Raw genomic sequence first — 12520 nt, 5'->3', positions numbered from 1 at the left:
TGGCGCGCTTTTTTATTGTGCATTCACTATATGCTATAACAAACTAATCTCTGGTCTCTAGGGATTAGCTATAGCAATAGCCTACCGCAGCAAATTAATCCCAAAGAAAACAATTGACAGAAAGCTAGTATTAATATGATCTTATGTTGTACTACCATAATATCCTGTACATTTCTTGACTGATAGTATGTAAGAAACGGTTCATGTTTCTATTTATTATAGTTTCTTTTACTTTGCCCAACTAAGAAAGGACGTTTATTCTTGTGTTCGACAGTTTGCTTCAAAATGCTTTTTAAAATCATCTAGAACAAGGGGAAATCAACTAAGTATTATGTAAGTTCTACAGTTTGAACCTTTCTGATGTGGCAGACTAAGCAATGCAAAACAAAATATGTAAAATATCCGATTTTTACATTTTATTTGGTAAATTGAAAAAAATATTGAAAAAGTGTGAAGGAAAAAAATACAACAATGATTATTTTATTTGTGTACATAACTGTTCATCGCAAAAGTTGAAAAGAATACCCAAGCAAGAACAATCCAAATTGTATTTGAATTATCTTTGCAGTTAGCCTAGTGATTTCATATGCCAAAGTATTTCTGAGAAGAGAATATGCTGTACATTTCAGCATATTAGAACAATATGATATGAATTCAAATGAGTAGCTTGTGAAAATATTTCATGTGCAAGCTTTTGTAGTTCATATTGGAGTAAAACAAGGATAAAAACAAAAAGATAATTTCTTGTCAAGTAAAAGTTTGCTTTCTTTCATGCTGAAAACACATGTTACAATTAGCTCTAATATAGAGTATTATAATAATATGATAATGCATCATCATGCCCCTTGTACAGGGAAATATGATTTCTGCTACTGGTTTGCTCTAAATATCTCATATCTCAGTATCCCCATAGTTCATAATAATGTGATTTTAATGCTGTATAGCAAATGAAATAACACAAGTGACAAAGCAAAAAATAAAACAACCCAACTGCCATTGCTCCCAGCTTAGTTTGTAATATAGAAATAGTAAATTAGTAAGCTTCTGTTAATCTGTTATAATTTTTGCTAATAAATGGTATGATTTACTTGATACAAGATAAGACGTCATCACAGGTCAAAACTGTCACCAACTAAATCTTTACATTATGGAAGTGCGAGGCTTTACATCATTACTTTAATTATACTAATATTAACGTCTGTGTTGCCTTTTAGTAATACTTTTATAACATAATATTAAACTATCAAAAATAAGATTATTATAAATTAGATTCTAGTCAGAAACTAGAAAACAATTTTCAAGAAATTTTTCAAGCTAGCTCCAAGTGTTAATCCTTAGCACATGGCAAGTAAACTTATTCCTAAAAGAGGTTTTTAACAACAAAACTCCAATATCCACAGAATTTGCTGAATTTGAGACAAGAAAATAATATAGTAGAATTTAACAATGAAGTAACCAGTTGTTTACCATATTCTCACTCTGAGGTGTCAAAAATCATCACTAGCCATGAACTCAACTACTACATGACTTAGTCATATTAGTATGACTAAGGATAGAGCCTGGTTGCCACTAAGTTTTCCCTTTGGGAATAAACATGTTAATATGGATATATTTTCACATATTATACTGTTATTAGAATTATTACCATTAGTATTGTTATAACAACCATGTTTTTTCTTCTTTTGTAATTCCTATACCACTTATTTCTAAATTTCATGTTATTTAGTAAAGGAGGATCAGAAATTTCTCTTTATTATAAACTCATTTAAGATAATACAAAATAATCCCATCAATGATAAATTTAAGGTGATTCTTAAATAACAGCACATTCTTAGAGAAAGAAATGAGTAAAATCTTGTGACAGCAACGAAAGTCAATCTGTTAAGCGACCAAAAAGCAGTGTTTTTGCAATGTAAATGTTTATGACAAATAATCTGTGAAAGCCACTGTATGTGGTGTTTATCCATTAATGCATTTTGAAAACACGTTTGTGATGCTGAGCAGTCGATTCCCAGCAAACATTTTTTTTAATGAGTTTGGTAAAACTGATTAAAAAAAAAAAAAGTACTGAAAAATTTACTAAAATAAAGAGCCAAAACGCTTCACTTTGGCGATGCAAAATTATATAAATTAAGTAGATATTAAATCCAACAGCATTTCAAAGGCGAATACAGAAACAATAAATGTTTGGTGCCAAAATTGAGCAGAGAGCTTGCGAGGATACTTTCCGCCATATATATATATATATAGATACTTATATATATATATATATATAAGTATCTATATATATATATATATATATATATATATATATATATATATATATATATATATATATATATGTGGCGGAAAGTATCTATATATATATATATATATATATATATATATATATATATATATATATATATATATATATATATATATATATATATTCGCCTCCTACTGGTCCATTTTGACATTAATTACCAGTTTGACGATAGAATTTATTACGATTAATTTTAGTGACGGATTATTCTCAAAGTATTGGAACCTTATTACAAAAAGGACTACAGGAGCGTTTCTGAGTGCCAGAACTCAGAAAAACCTACTAAGATAAGTAGCAGCCAATTCTCTATATATAACTTAGCAATACCAAGACCCTAAATGGAAAAGCCCCTAACGTTCGAAGAAGTTTACAGAGTTCCTAAGATTAGGAAAACTCTTAATCCATAACTGGCCAGGGAAAGTAAAACTGTACAACACATTCCCCCCCACAGCAGTCACAGACGACATCATGGACGACCAAAACAACGAAGACGACACACACCCTCAACAAGACTTAGCACTCTTGCCACAATCAGAAGAACAAGCAATACATAATAATGCCTACCAAACCGCAGAATCGCACACAGACTTCCAGAAAGTACAGAAGAAAAGAAAAATGTCTAAAACGACAGAAATATCCAAAACAAGAGAAACAGAAACAGACAACGCTACAAAGGAAAGAATACCACCGCTCTGAAAACAACAGGAATCATTTTCACAAAAGCAACAAACACGGAAGAAAGAATACGCATTCAACCTAAGACATCGACAGACTACAGAAACAACAAAATTCTTGGATAACAACAACCTACCGTATCACGCATTCCAAGTCAACAGCGACAAACATCTGAGAGTAGTACTAAGAAGAATCACAGAAACAATATCAACAGAAGAAGTCACCACAGACATATATAACAAAGGATTTAAGCCCATTAAAGTAAGCCGAATGCAGAGAGCAGACAAGACTCCCTACCCCTTGATCCTAGTCGAAATCTCAAAAGACCAGAAAGATATTTCACTTGGTTGTTGAAAAATACCTTGACGAGCAGAGACAAGCAAGTTATTGTACCTCTGTACCGAGCCTTGATAAGACCTCATCTCGGCTATTGTGCCCAGATTTGGTCACCTAGGTTCCTTCTTGATGGGGAGGAGGTGGAGAGGATCCAGAGGCGAGTGACTAAGATGACAGCAGGTCTGTGGAATGAACCATATGAGAACAGGTTGAAGATTTGTGGGTTGCAGAAATTAGTTGATCGGCAGAAAAGGGGAGATATGATTGAGACATTCAAATTGCTGAAAGGTTTCTATAGGATTAATTCAGAGGATATTTTTGAGATCAGGACTGGTGGTGGGAGCACTAGGGGACACCTATGGAAGCTGGGCAAGAGTGTTGTTAGCAGGGGTGTTAGAGCTGGGTTCTTTAATTTTAGAGTGGTAAATGAGTGGAATAAGCTGCCAGAGTCTGTTTTGGGTGCTATGACGATGAGTGAGTTCAAGGCAAGGTATGATAGGTACTGTGAGAATGTCGTAGAGTTGTGTGGACATGAGGTTTAGGGCCCCCTCGATGAGGCTAAGGACTCCCTGGAGTCTCCAGTAATAATAATAATATATATATATATATATATATACTGTATATATAGCGAAATGTGCTAACTGCGGGGGCCCACACCCCGCCAACTATAGAGGATGTATAGCACATCACCAAAACCAGAAGATACAACCCAAAAGCAGCAAGCCCATACAAGAAAGCAGACCCACCCAACAAATCACAGCCTCCACAACAAACGGAAGTACATATACAGAAGTTGCAAGACTCCAGTTGCAAGACCCAACAACAAGACTCCAAACCCAAAACAAACCACCCACAGCAAACCAGCAATCTCCTCAACATAACAAGCTGCATATGAGAGATGCTTGCAGAACTCCAACAAACTGATCCAACACAAGAGGCCAAGAACATCATTCTAAAACACACACAGATTTTATTCTCTGCAATTCTTAATGGATAAAAGCAAAATAAAACTCAACTCTCTACAGATCATCAGCTGGAATGTTAACAGACTACCCAACAAAGCAATAGAACTACTGGAATTTGAGGCAGAAAACCAAGCAGACATCATCTTAGTAAATGAAACACACCTGCGTCCATCTGACAAGACAAGAATCACCATGTACCGCACAAACAGAACCTATGCAAGAGGAGGAGGAACTACCATCTTCATTAAAAGAAGTATAAAACACAACGCAATCGCCACACCTCAAACAGAATACATGGAAACAACTGGAATTGAAATATACATGGAAAACACAAGCAGTATCATGGTATTTGCAGCATACATCCCCCCAAATAAAAAACTCCTAGAATCAGATCTGGACGAAATACTAAATGCAGGTAAAGCAGTAATCATTGCTGGAGATCTTAATGCCAAACATTCAGCCTGGAATAGCAGAAACTGAAATATTAACGGAAGAATACTCAACTCGTACTACTTCACAAAACATAGCAGTAATAGGACCCACAGAACCCCCCCACACACACTACGAGTAACCGGATGTCCTGATGTACTTGATATAGCTATATTAAAAAAACAGCGCAAAGTTATCAAATACATGCAGTCAACGAATTAAGTTCTGATCACAACCCTATCATATTGCAACTATGCGCCACACAGGATTTAACGGAAAATATCTCCACCATAAACTGGAAACAACTTCCCTCAGCCTTCCAGGAAATTCTTGGCCCAGTACCACCTATAATATCCACTGAAGACATAGAAAAAGCAGTAAAAACCTTTGAAAAGCAAGTATCAACGGCAGTATCACAGGTAACACATACAACCAAATGCGCACCACCAAATAAACTCCCAGAGGACATAAAATGTCTTATCCTAGAGAAAAACAGGTTAAGAAGAAAATATCACAGAACACTGGATCCCACAGATAAGCAGGAAGTTAACAGAGTTACAAACCAGGTTCGGAATGCCCTAAAGGATCACCGCAACGAACTCTGGAATAACAAAATACACCAATTAAACCCAGAGGATCAATCATTGTGGAGAAGGATGAGATCACTTCTTTCAAAACGTAACACGCTTCACCCAATCCAAGGAGAATATAGAATCGCCTACAGTGATGAGAAAAAGGTAGAAGCATTTTGCAGACAGCTTAGAAAGACAATGCAGTCCCAATTATGCCAATGTAGATTTAAGCTTCATAAGAAAAATCTACACCCAAGTTGATAAAATATCTCAAAACGCCTCAATCCAATCCAACAACAAATCAGTGTCAGCAACAGAAATATATGACATCATCATCATGCATATCAAGGATTTAGGCCTAGCATGGCTTGTTCCGGCCTTAGAAGTCATCATTTAAGAGGACGTCCTGGTTTTCTTTTTCCTAATGGCTTTTACTTTAAGGCTTGTTTTGGTAATCTTTCTGTTTTCATTCTTTCAACGTGTTTCATCCATTTATGTTTATACATATGAAGAATTTAGGCCTAGCATGGCCTGTTCCGGCCTTAGAAGTCATCATTTAAGAGGACGTCCTGGTTTTCTTTTTCCTAATGGCTTGTACTTTAAGGCTTGTTTTGGTAATCTTTTTGTTTTCATTCTTTCAACGTCTTTCATCCATTTATGTTTATTTTTTTTAATTTTTTCTATTACTGGTACTTGGTTTAATTCTTTCATAATTTCTTCGTACCTTTTGTGATCAAATAGGGTGTACTTTGTAGTTTTTCTCATAAACTTCATTTCTGCTGTTGTTAATCTTTGTTTGTCTTTTTGTTTTATTGTCCAGATTTCGCTTCCATACATTAAGACTGGTAGGGATAATGTATTGTATACTTTTAGTCTGGTTTGTTTTTGAACTTAGTTTGGTTTAAATATAGAGTTAATTACACCTGTTAGTTTTAAATATTTTGCAATTTTTACGTTTATATATCTTTTTCATTTTCATATGTGATCATACATCCTAGGTAGTTAAATGAATTCATCTGTTTTCTAAGATCTTCTTATCAATTACTATTTTAGTTCTTGTTGGATCTTGTCCTTACAAGGCCAAAGCTTTTGATTTTTCTGTTATTATCATACCATAATCTTTGGATATCTCATTTAGATCTAAAATAGCTTTCTGTAAGTTATATTCAGAATATGTAATTATTATTCGTTCGTCGGCAAAGAGGAGAGTGTTGAAGTTTACTGTAGGAGAAAGTTTAATACCTTGATGTAAATTTTTATTCCATTTATATTTCATTTAAGTAGATAGATATTAAAGAGTTGCTGAGAAGGGACATCCCTGTCGGACCCCTTGGTTTATCTCTCTCGTATATATATGATAGCGCGTAATTTAATCTTATTTGTATTTGATTATTTTCATATAAACTTGTGATAGCTTTTAGGATATTATTTGGTATTTTTCTTTCTTTTAATATGTTAAATAATATGTTTCTTTTAACTTTGTCAAATGCTTTTTCAAAGTCAATAAATGCAATATGTGTTTCTAAATTATATTCTCTTCTTTTCTCTATTATTAATTTTAGGCAAAAGGCCAGGTCTACACATGATCGTCCTTTTCTAAATCCATTCTGTACTTCTAAAATAAAGTTTTCGGAATATTTCATTAGTTTGCTATTTAAGATTCTGCTATATATTTTGTAACAGGAATTTAGTATACTGATACCTCTATAGTTTTTAGGGTCATCTCTATTACCTTTCTTAAAGATAGGAATCATTGGGCGGATACCAGTTGAGTCAATTTTATTTAAAAATAATAAGTCTTTCTTTGAATCTTGTTCCTGCGTATTTATATATATATAGTTCTGAACCTAGCTTATCTTCTCCAGGTGATTTTCCGTTTCATGTTTCTTTCAGGCTGATTTCTAATTCTTCTTTAGTTAATTCCTTTTCATTTTCATTAATTGTTTGCCAGTTGCCTTTTTTAAAATATTTGTCTGTCCACAGTTCTGTGCAGTAATTTAGAAATTCTTCTAATTTCAATTCAGTGTTTAATTTTGTTTTCTTTGGTATCTTTAAAATATTTGTCTGTCCACAGTTCTGTGCAGTAATTCAGAAATTCTTCTAATTTCAATTCAGTGTTTAATTTTGTTTTCTTTGGTATCTGCATTTCAGTCTTTCAAAATCTTATATACATTGGGTTTTATTTTATATAAATCATGTTCTAAATTAGAAACAAATTTATTCCATGATTCTGTCTTTTTCTGACTTCTCTTTTAGCTATGGCTCTCATTCTTTTATATTCTGTTTCATCTTCTAATCTTTTACTGCTTAACCATTTGTGATAGGCTTCTTTTTTTTTTTTTTTTGATTATTTCTTTGATTGTATCATCCCAGATCTTCAGTTTTTTCCTTTTGAAATTTTTTGGCCTTTCCTAAGCTTTCATTTGCTGCTGCATTTAGTACCGTTTTTATATGAAGCCATTCTATTTCTTCATTTTATTTTATCTAGATATTGGTTAATTCTTTGTTCATATAGCCATTGTACATTTGTGCCATTCAATAGTCTAGTTTTATAAACAAATGTTTCAATTTTTCTTTCTGTTCTTGGTACTTGTGGTCACTGTTACTTGTGGTTACAAGGAAGTGGTCACTGCTTATTTCATATCCTCTGTGAACTCTTAACATCTAGTGAAAATTTTGATGTGTTTTCATTTAATATGAAGTAATCTAATATTGATTTCCATCCTCTTGCTGCCTAGTTATATTTATGTATTTCTTTGTTTATAAAAGGAATTCATTATTTTTTAGGTTATTATAAACTACAAGGTCAATCGACTTTTTACCATTCCTGTTTAGAGTATGTTCTCCATGTATTCCTATATTATTAATTTTCGTGTTTCCAATTCTTGCATTTAAGTCTCCTGCTAAAATTACGTAATCATTTTTATTTATTTTATTGTTTTGTAGCTGATTATAAAAATCAATATTATCCTGTTCTCTTCCTTCTTCTGGGGCATATAAACGAATTATTGTTAAATAGCCTCTATCAATTTTTATTCTATTCTAGCTTCTATTATTCTTTCATTCCATAATTTATAATGTTTTAACTGTTTTGAAAGGGAGTTATGAATCCAAATCATGACTCCTGCTTGTGCTCTTTGGTGTCCTCGACTCCACTGTATATCACATTAAAATTTTCGGTTATCATAGTTTCTTTTAATTTCTTTTTTGTTTCAGTGATTACTGCTATTTTAAAATTTCTTTCATTTAATAATTGGTCTAATTCTATTTCTTTATATGCTATTCCTCTTACATTCCAGTTTGCTGTGTGTATTATATTTTGTCGTTTCCATTTTTGTTTTGCCTTTTCCATTCCAGGGTCGTTTCCCATAGATTCAATCCGATTATCTTTTTCTGTCAGCTTACAAGTAGGATTATGTTCTCCATGTCAGGGGACTAGCCCGACGATGGAATAGTTCAGTGGTAGGGCTGCTACCTTAAGGCTTCTCAACTAGCCTTCCTCCGAATTTAAACCCATAGGGAGAATAGGGTATATTGAAGGGGAAAGAGTAGATTATAGAATTATAGTAAGGTTTATAGAGAGGGCATAGTTGTAAGGCCAGAAATGAAATGACCCCATGGCCCTCGAGTACTCTAATAGCATAAGGGTCATAAAATAAGAAGAGTTGGCTGATAAGGCCTTATAGGAAAGATTAAAGCAAGTGGATCTTCCTCAAAGTAGAAGGAGAGGACAGATCCAGCTACGGGTCCATGGGAGTGCCGCTTCCCTTACAATCAAGATGATTGCCCTGTTGGCCCATGAGTCCTTATTCAGTATATTCGGACCACCCCATCATATATATATATATATATATATATATATATATATATATATATATATATATATATATATATATATACACACACAAACACACACGCGTGCACAAACACATGGTGGGCTCCTTTATCTGCCACCCAGGGGACACGCTCTCTGGGGGTTACAGGGACCCTGTAACCCCCAGAGAGCGCAATTATAACATCATAAGAAAACTAAACAAAAAGGCTCTGGGTCCAGATGGTATATAAGGAACAAGGTGCTCAAGCTACTTCCACATAAAGGGGTTATACATCTGGTGGCCATCATCGATGCCATCCTTCGGCTAAATTATTTCCCAGTGATGGAAGCTTGCAGATGTCTTCCTAATTCCAAAACCTGGGAAAAATGCACAATTCCCACATAACTATTAGCCTATCAGCCTTCTATCATGTGCAGGCAAGATAGCCGAACGAGCTATACTAACACGAATTCAAGAAGCAACAGATAACAACAAAGTCATAAAAGATGAGCAATTCGGATTCAGAAAACAGCATTCTACAACCCTCCAAATTTACAGAATCATTGAATACGTCACCCAAGGGTATGAATGGCACCAACATTCTGGCGCAGTCTTCTTGGACATAATAGAATTTGGCATCATGGTCAAATTTTTAAGCTACACCAAGTAGGAATCCCAATGCCACTAGTTCTACTTATCAAATCATATCTCAGTAACAGAATATTTAAAATAAAAATGAATGGAATCAGATCCACAGAAAGGAGAGTCATAGCAGGAGTCCCACAAGGCTCTCTGCTATCTCCCCTACTCTTCTCCATATACATGGCAGATCTAACCAAGTTGTCCCCATCCATCACCAATCTCTATGCCAATGACAATTATCATAGCCAGATCCCTCCATCCACATTTGGCCACAAACAAGCTACAGAGAGCAGTCAATGAATTAGACGACTGATACATCAAATGGCACATTGACATTAATCCAGGAAAAAGCTCTGCAGTACTTTTCACCAGACCCGAACACAAGCATACAAATGTTTGGAAAAATCATCCCTTGACAACTCTACCAAATATCTAGTTCATCTTGACAAACGCCTAAATTTCAAGACACATAAACAGTATCTCCACCAAAGCAAGTCAGACAATAGCACAGCTATATCCACTTTTGAAAAGAATGAGCTTCCTAAACATAACAAAATCCTCCTCTATAAATCAGTAATAAAACCGCAACTCACGCATCACCAACCTGGGGTGACACAGCTAAAAACAACATCAACAGATTACAGATGATCCAGAACAAATGCCTAAGAATGGCATTTAATGCCCCTTGGTTCAGGAAAAACCTCCAGTTACACCAGAAAGCCAACCTTCCAGATATCAAGACCGACCTACATGGCAGGCATTGCAGAAAAGTTCTTCACAGACAATCACCCAAATCAGTTAATTCAACAGGCAGCAGACTACAAATCCTCAGATCATTTCAAACATAAAAAACCAAAATCCTGCATCGCAAGATAAAGCTAATACAGCTAACAATACTCACAATGAGTGGGTTATTTACCTACAATAATCCTCTCATACACATGCTAAAATCAGATGAAGGGATAAAGAGTCAAGGACTTGGTCCATCTCCCAAAGAAGTTCCAAGTTCTGGTCCATTTTGATAAGGTTTTACTGATGTAACAGCTGTTTCAAACTCATTGGTTTTTGTCAGAGCAGTGGGAGGCACTAGGCGGCACTTAACGTTTAAGAAATCTTGCCATACTGTCTATAGAACAGCAACTGAGTGATGAAATGGACTTTGACAATGTCATCGGCGATTTTGTTAACGGAAAAGCAAGAAAAATAACATTTTAGAATGTTGGAATTAAAGTTTTACTTCAAAAATAAACAGTGTTTTACTTTATTTCCCTATGTGTCATTCTGACTTTTTTTTTGTAGTATTTTTGGTGTGTATTGATAGGGGCGGCAAAAGCTCTAGCTACACCACTGCATCAGAGATCAGGCAGAAACCTAAGAGAGCAAAAACTATCAGTATTAAGGAACTCAAAGCATCAGAGAGGTGTATTTTCCGTAAGTGAAATCTGGGTCGGTGCGAAAGTATTTACTAAAATAAAGACCTAAAAGGCTTCACTTCGGCGATGCAAAATTATATAAATTAAGTGGATCTGTAACCCTACCACTTATTCTACAGAAGACATCATTGCCAAAACCATGTGAGATACTGCATCTACGGATGTCAAATGTGAACGATTACTGCCTGATCTCTGACGAAAACCAATGAATTTGAAACTGCTGTCATCAGTGAAACCTTATCAAAATGGACCAATAGGAGGCGAATATACGGGTGCTTTGAGCATGCGTGCTTCCAATTAGATTCGGCTAATAGGAAGCACACATGGTCAAAAAGCGCCTGTATATGTATTATATTAGCCGAATACAGAATACGGGCACTTTGAGTGCCCGTATATTCTGTATTCGGCTTGGAAATGATTTATTTAATATCCACTTAATTTATGTAATGAAAAATTACTATAATAATTAAAGTTATTCAAGTTTATAAACTGAGTATATATGCCATATGTGCAACCAGCAAGAAGTGTAGTGTTCACAGAAGATACAGCAACTACACAGCTGGGGGGAAAAAAAAAAAATTTGGATTAAGTAATTAATAACTTGAAAGTGCATGCCATTAGGGAACAACCAATCAACTAAAGGTTGCCTATGAATCTTTTTCAAACTAAACATTTAACTAGCTAAAAGATTTAATGTGAGTGATGACATGTTTCCCTCTGTATGAAATGGAAAAAGTGTATAAACATGAATGGTTTTGATATTAATTCCCAGTTGACAACAAACTTCAAAGATTATTAATTTGTTTCAGTGATGAACAACTAATTAATAATCTGTGAAGATCATTCACGTGCAATGAAGAAACTGTTTATGGAGAGCAATACCAACAGTTCACCAATAGAAGATCTTGATGTATCTGTTGTTTTCAATTTACACTCAAATCAACTGAGGCTGTAAGATTAGTGTATTATGTCTGTAAAGTGTATGTGTTCTCATAGCCAGTCCCTGTTTTTCAGGATTAAAACCTGCATTTCTGAGAGGAAAAACACTTCTACTTCTAGGAGCTGGCTAATTTTGATGTCTGGTGGAATATGGTTGGTAATTACCCAATGGCCAAAAAACCACAGGGATGTACTGATTAATTGAAAAGGTATTATATCCCTTCAGGACAATGCAAAATTTCACACCCAGCATAAGCGTTAGAGTTCTGGTTGAAAATTTCTGTTCTCACCTTTGTATTCTCCAGGCATTTTAAGTATTTGATTATATAACCATTTCTTATGATTGGAAAATTTACATGAGCAACTTGAGAATTTCAAAATTGAGAGGTAATAGACACAGAACTGAATC

Source organism: Typopeltis vanoorti, chromosome 1 (assembly GCF_054136105.1).
Source record: "Typopeltis vanoorti isolate ZY-2024b chromosome 1, IOZ_Tvanoo_1.0, whole genome shotgun sequence".
NCBI classification, from domain to species: Eukaryota; Metazoa; Arthropoda; class Arachnida; order Uropygi; family Thelyphonidae; genus Typopeltis; species Typopeltis vanoorti.
Note: the sequence above shows the minus strand (reverse complement) of the source record.